This window comes from Cajanus cajan, chromosome 1 (genome assembly GCF_000230855.2).
Source record: "Cajanus cajan strain Asha chromosome 1, NIPB_CcT2T_4, whole genome shotgun sequence".
Taxonomy (NCBI): domain Eukaryota; kingdom Viridiplantae; phylum Streptophyta; class Magnoliopsida; order Fabales; family Fabaceae; genus Cajanus; species Cajanus cajan.
The window spans coordinates 58,745,002-58,756,400 of NC_138517.1; the positions used below are offsets into that span (position 1 = coordinate 58,745,002).

General features: G+C 39.8%; 1 long non-coding RNA gene across 1 annotated transcript; it reads left to right on the top strand.

Moving 5' to 3' along the window:
* The first annotated feature begins 539 nt into the window (after window positions 1-539).
* Window positions 540-11,123, top strand: LOC145950214 (uncharacterized). Its single transcript, XR_014428323.1, has 2 exons — window positions 540-2,401; window positions 10,912-11,123. It is a non-coding gene; the product is annotated as an uncharacterized LOC145950214 (long non-coding RNA).
* Window positions 11,124-11,399: the final 276 nt, after the last annotated feature.

Consider the following 11,399-nt stretch of genomic DNA (forward strand, 5'->3'; position numbering starts at 1 on the left):
CTCATGCCCCCGGGTATAGAGGGAACTGTTGTGTGCAAAGGTTTGTGTGCAATTTATATTTCAAACAATTGCAGAAACTAAACATACAACAGTTATTAAAGCCATATAAATAAAGCAAGTTATCATAGAAACAAGGGGTAATGAAGTAATTTTAACTATTATTTGTTAAAAATAATCTGTCACTAAATGGGACTGACTCTCGAGGCTTCCCCAGCGGAGTCGCCATCTGTCGCCACCGGCCCGAAACGGGCTTTCGGCATTCGCGAAGGATGGTTGGACTCTTTTATTTGTTTAAAAATATGGATTGCTAGAATGACTTATTCTCAAACTGAGACCTTGTCAAACGAGCAATTTTATTAAAAGGCTCACCAATCCATGTTAATCCCAAGCGGGACCCTCCATGGATTAGCGGTTTTCATAAAAAGGAAGGGTTCATGGAGTCGCCACCAATGTTTTACTCAAAACATTGGAAAAAGAAGTTTAAGGCAATCGATTCAAAAATCGACTTCGGCCATGACAACCAGAGTCGGGTAAGGGAGTCGGTTACGCGTGGGGAAGGTGTTAGCACCCCACAGCGTCCCTTTCGGGTTCCCTATGACAGATTATTTCTAAAAATAATAGTGCGAAATTACTAAATTACCCCTATTTATTCTAAACAATTATAACTTAACTATCTACATAATGACAGTTAAATATACACACAGAAAGCAGTAAAAGGAAGGACTTAAGAAGAAACCTTTGAAGCGTGCGGCCGTATTGTAGTTCAAAATGTTCAATACGGCCGTACTGAACTTTTGGGAGGCCGTATTGGGCTTCATTCCCTCCACTTTCTTATTTTGAGCTATTATAAGACCTCTAGACCTACAGAGAATCCTCCTAGGGCCTTCCATGAGTCCTTCTGGCTGACTTTCCTTCAGTCTTCAAGAGTCTTCAAGCTTTATTTCCGACCCGGACAATTTTAGGGGTCTACAATGAACAATCAAGATATTACTCAAAGTAAAAGATAAAGGTAGAAGAAGATTGGACAAGACTTTTATCCTAGTTCATCCACTCCACATGTGACCTACATCCAGTCCTCAATCAGAACTTGATCAAGATTTGTTCCACTATCTTAATGAAGAAGGTTTACAAGCATACCACACATGCATATACTTCAACACTCAAGATAACCACTTTCTTGACCCCAAGAAAGCACCCCTTGTAGAAACCAACTACAAGAATCCTTACCACTTGAGAAACCCTTCTCAATATTTTACAAGTATTCACAAAGAATTAAGGAACGAATTCACCTGGAATTCAAAAGAAAATCTTAATCTTCCCCTTTCAAGAATGTGATGATGATGATGATCCTTTCTCAAAGTTTTTCATAAACGTTTTTCTTCTTGGATTCACAAAGAAAACTCTCCAAGATGGTCACAAAGACTCCACAAAAATGCTTTTCTAAATTTGATTCTCAATTCTAACTCATGTCTGAAGTTTCAAAAAGTTCAAACTATTTATAAAAGTTTCAGACCCAGATAATTGATTATTTTAAAGAATAATCGGTTATTTTGTTCTTCAGGTTTTCTGGAGACCAATCAAGAACAATATAATCGATTATTTTGCTGGATAATCGATTATTCCAGAGAGTTGTTTATGGGATAATCAATTATTTTGCAAATAATCGATTATTGCAGCAAGGCATCCCATTTTGCCTGTTGCTGGAATAATCGATTATATTTAATGATAATCGATTATTTTGAGTTAGTTTTCAAAACTTCGTTTTAAGTCTCAAAATAACTTTTTAGTCCCTTTAACTCATCATCATACACTCTCTAATTAGTTTAGATATAGATTTAGCTTATGCACACAGCACACACTGTAACACCCCAGTTTTCAATAAAGTTATTATTATTATTATTATAATAATAATTATTATTATATGGTATTTGGTCATAATTATTTTAATAATTATAGAAGAATATTATTTTGTACGTTTTAAATAATTATTGTTTTGGACAATTATTTTGTACGTATTAAATAAGTATTTTTTATTAGCATATTTAAATAAATATTTATATGTTTTAAGAGAATGTTGATTTTATATGATATTTTGTTATTGAAATTATATTATTATATTTTGGGTCAGAAATATAATATTATTATAGAGGAAAAATATTTTATAATATACATGTATTTATTTTATTTAATTATTTTGAGGAAAAAAAGAAGTGAGTTAGAAGAGAAGGAAAATAGGGTTGACCCAGCCCAATGGATTAATTATAAGGAGTCAGATAGCGTTAACCCTATCTACCTCATTTGCGTTTGAAAGGGTTAGGAAAAAAAAAGGAGAAACAAAGAGCTCTAAGGAAGAGTACTCAGGAACGACCTTAGATCACACCTTTGTCTTCTGCTCATCCAGGTAAGGGGGGAGTGAGAAACCTCGCTCTGGGTGTGGGATTGTATGCTGGGTAGTGGGATTGGCCCCCAATCCTGTGTTTGCTGTATTTTTATGTATGCTCATGTATGAGGGGTTTCTCCCAATTGTATCTGTTTTGCTTATTATTTTTCTTATATGCAATTAATTGTATGACTTGAGATCTCTATGGGTTCCTATGGGAAACCCTATGAGAAAACGGTCAAAATATGAAATATTTTCTGTTTTGATTTCTGATTTTTCTGTTATATTCCATGTTTGATGAGATGTAAAAATATGTATTTAATTTTGTAAATAAATGTCGCCACCCGCCGAAACGGACCTTGGCATTCGCGACAATGGTCGGACTCTTATTAATGTTTTGAAAAGTGATGGATTGTTAGAACGACTTATTCTCAAACTGAGACCTTATCGAACTAACAATTTTATTAAATGATTCACTAATCCATGTTAATCCCAAGCGGGACCCTCCATAGATTAGTGGTTTTCGCAAAAGGTAGGGTTCTTGGAGTCGCCACCAATATTTTACTCAAAACATTGGAAAAAGATTTAAGGCAATTGATTTTATAAATCAACCTTGGCCATTACAACCAGAGTTGGGTAAGGGAGTCGGTTACGTGCGGGGAAGGTGTTAGCACCCCACAGCGCCCCTTTCGGGTTCCCTATGACGGATTATTTCATAAATAACAGTGTAAAATTACTAAATTACCCCTATTTATTGTAAACGATTATAAACGAGATATCTACATTATGAAAACTTTAAACATGTAATGCAGCAATCAGAAAGCAATAAAGGAAAGCGATAAGAGAAACGATTTGGAAAGGAAACCTTTGAAGCGTGCTTTTATATCAATGAAATCTAGGAGGCTTTTTGGCGCTCCCTCTCTCTACAAGCTCGCTCGCTCCTTCCTAAATAATTTTTGACTATGGAAATCCAAAAGATTTCCCTTCGACTAAGTTCGAGACTCAAGCAAATGGCTCGTGACTCAAGAACTTCGTCGGATTGACTCTCAGAGCGATTTCTAGGGCAGAACACTGCTCAAAAACCCCAGAATACTCAAGGAGAGAGTCAAAAATGTGTGGAAAAGTGTCAAATGACGTCCAAATGACGTCTTATTTATAGGGGTGAGGCGCAGTACGGCCCCTGGTGTCAATACGGCCCGTATTGAAGTTTTGAACTTCAATACGGCCGTATTGAATTCAATACGGCCGTATTGAGGTTCAAAAACATCAATACGGCCGTATTGGTTTCAGTACGGCCGTATTGCAGTTCAAAAATGCAATACGGGCCGTACTGAGCTCCAAAGAGGCCGTATTGAGCTCCACTCCTCTCACTTTCTTATTTTTAGCTACTCTAAGACCTCTAAACCTACAGATAGTCATCCTATGGTCTTCTGGGAGTCCTTCTGGCTGACTTTCCATTAATCTTTGAGAGTCTTCTGGTGGAAAATTGTTGAGTAGCCTCTCCAGGTTGAGTATTAGTCGTCGCCTCTCCAGGCTCATGCATACCTCCGTGTTCTTGACAACCTCGGGGTAGCCGAGTACCGCCTCTCCAGGCTATACTAACGTGTTCTTGACAACCTCGTGGTAGTTGCATACCTCCGTGTTCTTGACAACCTCGGGGTAGCCGAGTACCGCCTCTCCAGGCTATACCAACGTGTTCTTGACAACCTCGTGGTAGTTGCATACCTCCGTGTTCTTGACAACCTCGGGGTAGCCGAGTACCGCCTCTCCAGGCTATACCAGCGTGTTCTTGACGACACTGGCAGTTGCATACCTCCGTGTTCTTGACAACCTCGGGGTAGCCGAGTACCGCCTCTCCAGGCTCTGCTTCGGTGTTTCTGGCAACCTAGGCAGTTGAGTTTGCCCTCTCCAGGGATTTGTGATGATTTTGTCTCCACAGTCCACGATGCTGCTTCGACGATTGTTTTTGATTTTTGTGCCACTGAGGGCTGGATAACGCAGGGATCCGTCTAGGGGATGTGCAGTTACTCATAGGTTCTTGTGTCCCAACTTTCCATTGCGTAGTTGGTGCCCATTGAGGAATTTCTGTTTCCTTGGGTTGTAGACACGAAGATGCTCTTTCTGAGATGAGCGGTGCCTTATGATTGGCTGACGTCTTTTCGACGTTGGTGGAGTATCCCGATTATCCTTATTCAGGTGACTCTTTTTGTTTTTTTGGTTTTGTTGCCTCTGTGTAGGCTATTATCTGCTGGGGGATTTTGTCATTGATTGTGATTAGCCTCTTCTGTTAGGCGGATCATCTTGACGCTTGATGTTTGGCTGAAAGCCGGATTCCACTTGGGGAATGTTTATTTGTCTTTTGTGATTTTTTTTTTTTTTTTTTTTTTTTTGAAGGGGTGCCTCTGAGTAGGCGAATGGGGATTTAAAATTTAATATATCCCAGAGTATTATTTAGAAAGCCTCTTCAGGCTTAGCTTCACTCATCGCTTGAGTTGGAAAGCTATCCTCCACTGAGGAAGTATGAGTCCTTTCGACTTGGATATTCTGTTTGGATGATCAAGCCTTCCTTGGGGAATCTTGCTGATCTTGGTTTGATAGCTCTCACTGGGGAATTTGGCCCGTGAGTGGAAGATGAGATATCTCTGGGGAGTATTATTTCGGCAAGCCTCTCCAGGCTCAGTTATTCTGATGAGGGAGTATTATTTCAGCAAGCCTCTCCAGGCTCAATTATTCTGTTATGATGAGAGAGTATTATTTCGGCAAGCCTCTCCAGGCTCAGTTATTCTGTATGATGCGGGAGTATTATTTCGGCAAGCCTCTCCAGGCTCAGTTATTCTGTATAATTTGTTGATTTTCTGTTCAGCCCAAGAATGCAAGCTGAGATGTCTCTTGGGGAGTATTATTTCGGCAAGCCTCTCCAGGCTCAGTTATTCTGTACATTTGTTGGATTTTCTGGATTTTTGCCTTTTTTGTCATTTTTTTCGGCTTTTTCTGTTGGAGGGATCTCAAACACACTCACAGATGAAGTATGCAGAGGAATGAAGATGTTGTGATGAATGAGAATGGGCCAATACGGGCCGTATTGAATTCAATACGCCCGTATTGGTGTGGATGTTATGGCCAATGCTGCCGTATTCATTTCGGTACGCCCGTATTGAGTTGAAAATTTGTTCATAACCCTGATTTTAGTACGGGTGTACTGAACATGGCACGGGCGCATTGTTTTTTCTGAAGTTTATATTTTTTGTTTTTTTGTTTGTTTTTTCAATAAACAGAGAATAAGTGATCTTCCAGTACACCTATCATCTGTATGCATGTATGCGGTATGATGCACCTAATTCTATTTGATTCATTTTTCAAAAGAATTAACCGATGCGTTTCGTTGTTTGGATCTTGCCATTCCTCTAGACGGGCTGTGCGCTGCCGATTTCTGTAACCGAGGAATGATGCGTGTTATATTGAGATGGGCGTCATCAACCCAGTGATCCTCCCCTTCCTTTAGAAGACGTGTCAACCCTCCTATTGACCACTATATCTCCATGTTTCCATTAGATTATCCTAAAATCGTTTGGGACAAGAGAGAAAAGAAAGGAAAAATATTTTTGTTCTGAAGTTTGTGTTTTAGAGGGGATTTATTTTTTCAAAAATGGTTTTTGTAAGAATGGTTGGCCAAGGTAGGCTTATGTGTTTAGGCTTGTTTGATTAAACACTTATGAAGTTAAGAAAGTCTTGTTTTGTGATTTTGACAACTTAGATAGCTTCCCTTGAACCTTTCTTTTTGAATTCGGTTCATGGTGTCATCATGGATTTCTTTTGCTTTTTTGATTGTCCTTATTTTTGTCTAAAACACCCTTTTGTGGCGTTTTAGCGGACTTTTGTTTTTTGTTCATTTTTGCAACCCTAACTTTTGCCTAGGTCACCCTTTCGTGGGATTCCTAGCGGGTCTTTTGCTCTTATTTTTGCGCAGCCCCCTTTTTGGGTTTCCTGCCGAGCTTTTGTTTTTATGATTTTTGTTTTTGAAGGATTTCTTTTTTATCCATGATGGCACTTGTCGAGGCCAAGGAAAGGTGCTCCAAGTTGTCACACACACTTCCACATAAAAATGATGCGGGTTTATTATTATTAAGACAATTTTAACTTCATTCATGTTTATTCAAACAGGGTTAAAAATAATGCTTTTTAGAAATTTATTGTAAGCAAGAAGAGAAGCAGTAAGAAATAATAAAGAATGATTTTATTATAATCATAATGGAAACATGTGCCCTATCGAGGCTCGGGGGTCGGGCTGTCCCCGAGGAGTAATCTCTAATAGTCATCAGGTCTATACATCCCTATCGGAAGGAGAAAAACACTTGACGACGACGACCGGCCTTAACGCTTGTGAACCGGCCTTCCTAAAGATCTGGCTTAAAGAACGTCGAGAAGGATCTTGGTTCCTCTTCGTCCTTTGATCTTTATTAGGGTGGTATCCTAACCCTTGTTTTCCCGGATTATCTTTGATAATGGGTAGCTCAGGAATTCCTTGGGAATCCTTGCCAAGTCTTTGTCTTGGCAAGTATCCGTTCTTGGTGAGCATGGAGGCTACCTTCTTCATTTCTCAGGGAAACGTTTCAACATTGGCGATTTCCAATGCTTGGAAGGCAGTTTCTAAAGCTTCCTCCGCTGTATCCACATAAGGTATGGCAGATGGCTTGCTGATGAGTATGTCATCTTCAGCTTGTACGGTCACCAGCTTGTCACCCACTATGAACTTGATTTTCTGATGGAGCGTAGAAGGAACAACTTTTGCATCATGAATCCAAGGTCGGCCAAGGAGACAGCTGTATGCGGGAGTAATGTCCATCACTTGAAATTCGACGTTGAAGATGGTGGGCCCAATTTGGATTGGGAGATTGACTTCTCCCACCACTTCTCTTTTAGAACCGTCGAAAGCTCGGACGATCATGTTGTTTGGGCGCATTTGGACTCCCTTGATTGCCACTTGATCAAGCGTTCTTTTTGGCATCACATTCAAGGAAGATCCATTGTCTACCAAGACTTTAGCGATGTGATATTCCTTGCACTTTACAGAGATGTGCAAGGGCTTGTTGTGGTTCGGTCCCTCAGCGGGGATTTCTTCATCGGTGAAAGTGAGGTGATCATTAGCCGTGATGTGACTAACAATCCCCTCAAACTTGTCTTGGGAGATAGTGTGCGACACGTATGCCTCGTTCAAGACTTTCAACAGAGCTTGTCGATGCGGTTCAGAGCATAGGATCAACGACAACAGAGTAATCTTTGCTGGCGTCTTATGAAGTTGATGCACGATGGAGTACTCGCTCTGTCGGATATATTTTAACAGCTTATCAGTCTCCTCCTTGGATTCTTTGTTTTCCTCGGTTTTCTCTTCTTTTTCTTTCCCTTTATTCTTGGGAGCTTTATCATGAAGATCTTCGGGAGTGTAGATCCTGCCACTCCTAGTCATGCCCCCAAGTCCAGCGATGTTGGAGATATTGCTGTTGGCAGAAGAATGGATGTCGTATATCCATGGCACAACCTTATTTGATTCGTAGGGGAAAGGTCTTGGAGCAGTGATCCTTAACGGTGTCGGACCTTCCCCTTTATTCGTCTTGATTACCAACAACGGAGTTGATGTGCGTTCGCTTGGCGCGGTTGTTGGCTTACACTTAATAACAAATGGCGTGCGATCCATTCTGAACATACGCATCGATTTAATCCTTTCTTTTTATGTTTATTAATGAATTACTAGGAGGGATGTATGAAATGCAAACCTAGATCCCTCCATGATCTTTGATAAGAATGCATGATATGAGATGATGGCGTTGAATATGCATGCATTGTGTTTATTCAACTAAGCATTATCATGTTTTCGGGATGCTCCTAAGATGATGCATGATATTGCTTGGTTTGGATAAATATATTTTTCTTTTTTTCTTTGAGTATTTTTTTTGTATTATTATTTTTTTGGTGAAAAAATGGAAACTACCTACATGAATGTGATGAAGGTAGATGTTAACACCATGTAATGGAAGATTCTTATTCCTATTTATTCTTATTTAAAAGGAATGTTGTATGTTTAAATAATGCAATGTATGCTCAAACAATGTCACATAAACAATGCACACACAATTCACTCATCCACGATCAGTCACGAGCGAATCACGAGGTAGGGGTATCCTGCAGAAAAGTGCATATTCAAGGAGGTTCTAACTGTTCTCACTGGTCTGAGGCCCCCAAGGTGCCCCCATTATAGGGACCCAATTCCTCTCGTCGTAAGTCGATGGAAAGTTCCAACGCACTGTCGGACTTGAGTTCATGGTTATCACCTTGAGTGATGCTTTTCGACAACGGTCTACGGGCACCTATAGACCCATTCGACAACCGGTCGTACTAACATCCACTCCCTATGGCTTACCACTCATGCCCCCGGGTATAGAGGGAACTGTTGTGTGCAAAGGTTCGTGTGCAGTTTGTATTTCAAACAATTGCGAGAATTTAAACATACAACAGTTATTTAAAGCCAAATAGATAAAGCATGTTATCATACAAGTAAGGGGTAATAAAGTAATTTTAAACTATTATTTTTGAAAAGAATCCATCACTAAATGGGACTGACTCTCGAGGCTTCCCCAGTGAAGTCGCCATCTGTCGCCACCCGCCGAAACGGACCTTGGCATTCGCGACGATGGTCGGACTCTTATTAATGTTTTGAAAAGTGATGGATTGTTAGAACGACTTATTCTCAAACTGAGACCTTATCGAACTAACAATTTTATTAAATGATTCACTAATCCATGTTAATCCCAAGCGGGACCCTCCATAGATTAGTGGTTTTCGCAAAAGGTAGGGTTCTTGGAGTCGCCACCAATATTTTACTCAAAACATTGGAAAAAGATTTAAGGCAATTGATTTTATAAATCAACCTTGGCCATTACAACCAGAGTTGGGTAAGGGAGTCGGTTACGTGCGGGGAAGGTGTTAGCACCCCACAGCGCCCCTTTCGGGTTCCCTATGACGGATTATTTCATAAATAACAGTGTAAAATTACTAAATTACCCCTATTTATTGTAAACGATTATAAACGAGATATCTACATTATGAAAACTTTAAACATGTAATGCAGCAATCAGAAAGCAATAAAGGAAAGCGATAAGAGAAAGGATTTGGAAAGGAAACCTTTGAAGCGTGCTTTTATATCAATGAAATCTAGGAGGCTTTTTGGCGCTCCCTCTCTCTACAAGCTCGCTCGCTCCTTCCTAAATAATTTTTGACTATGGAAATCCAAAAGATTTCCCTTCGACTAAGTTCGATACTCAAGCAAATGGCTCGTGACTCAAGAACTTCGTCGGATTGACTCTCAGAGCGATTTCTAGGGCAGAACACTGCTCAAAAACCCCAGAATACTCAAGGAGAGAGTCAAAAATGTGTGGAAAAGTGTCAAATGACGTCCAAATGACGTCTTATTTATAGGGGTGAGGCGCAGTACGGCCCCTGGTGTCAATACGGCCCGTATTGAAGTTTTGAACTTCAATACGGCCGTATTGAATTCAATACGGCCGTATTGAGGTTCAAAAACATCAATACGGCCGTATTGGTTTCAGTACGGCCGTATTGCAGTTCAAAATTGCAATACGGGCCGTACTGAGCTCCAAAGAGGCCGTATTGAGCTCCATTCCTCTCACTTTCTTATTTTTAGCTACTCTAAGACCTCTAAACCTACAGATAGTCATCCTATGGTCTTCTGGGAGTCCTTCTGGCTGACTTTCCATTAATCTTTGAGAGTCTTCGAGTCTTATTTCCGACCCGGACAATTTTAGGGGTCTACAATAAACGAGTTTTGATATAAATTAAAGTGCTCTGTGGAGGCTTTGTGAATATGATGATGTAAAGTGAAATGTGATTGAGACATGAGATATGAAATGTGATAATGAAATATGATGACGAAATGCGATGATGTGATATGACCATGGGAAATGATAATGTGATATGAGAATGCATAGAGTCTTGATTGACATGCATCATTTGCATAAGTGTTTTAAGGGTACGATATGGAATACACCGCCAGAGAAGGCCCCCTAGTGTAAAAGCTTTGGGGATTAGTCCTTGGGGATAGCTCGGTTTGGAAGTCCTAGTCTCGCCCATTGTGTGCATGGGATGTATCTTGCGCGGCTTAGCTATCCCGACGAGACTCTGGTAGTATATCCTTATAGTGAGAGTGCGCAGAGGGTGTGACCCGGCATGTACTCCGAGACTACTCTTCGTGTATTGCTAGCGGCAATATGCCATGTGATGTTTTAGTGGCGTCACATGCATGATAATATCTAGTCCGTGTCCATACTTATGCATTTTTAATGTTATGTGATAAAGTGATGGTTTATGTCTTGGATGAGTGTGATGTTATTATTAATTTATCTATGTTATACCTGTTTTGTTTGTGTTTGGCTATTCCGTGTACATTTCTACACTGTGAGCCAGAGTGAGATGTTTCTCACTCCCTTTTCTCGTGTTGTTTTGCTGTGACTATTATACAGGTGATCATCAGTGTGAGGCTGAGGATGTTGGTGATGAAGCTTAGGCTTCTATGTTGGGTTTTGCTCTGATAGGACATGTGACATCGGGACATAGATAGGATTAGTTTAAGATGTTCTTATTAAATTATTTTGGAAAATTCAGTTTTATTTCTTTGTAATTTTACCGGCATGTTATTTGGATTAAGTTTATGAATGTGAACTCTTTACCCTTACGTAGTTGGAAATTTGATTTTTATTGATGTAAAATTATATATATTTTTTTATAATTACTGTATATGTGTGTTGGGGTAGAGGGTGTCACATTAAGTGGTATCAGAGCAGGTCGATCCAATCGACCGTGTGTGTTATGTGCTTATCACCACTCTGTTGTGTGCTCTGACTGTGTCTTGTTTGTTGTGTACTATGATGATGTTTTGCTTTGATAATGATGATGTTCTTCTTGTGTTGATATTGTTGAGTTTGATATTGTTAAGTTATTTTGTAATTAG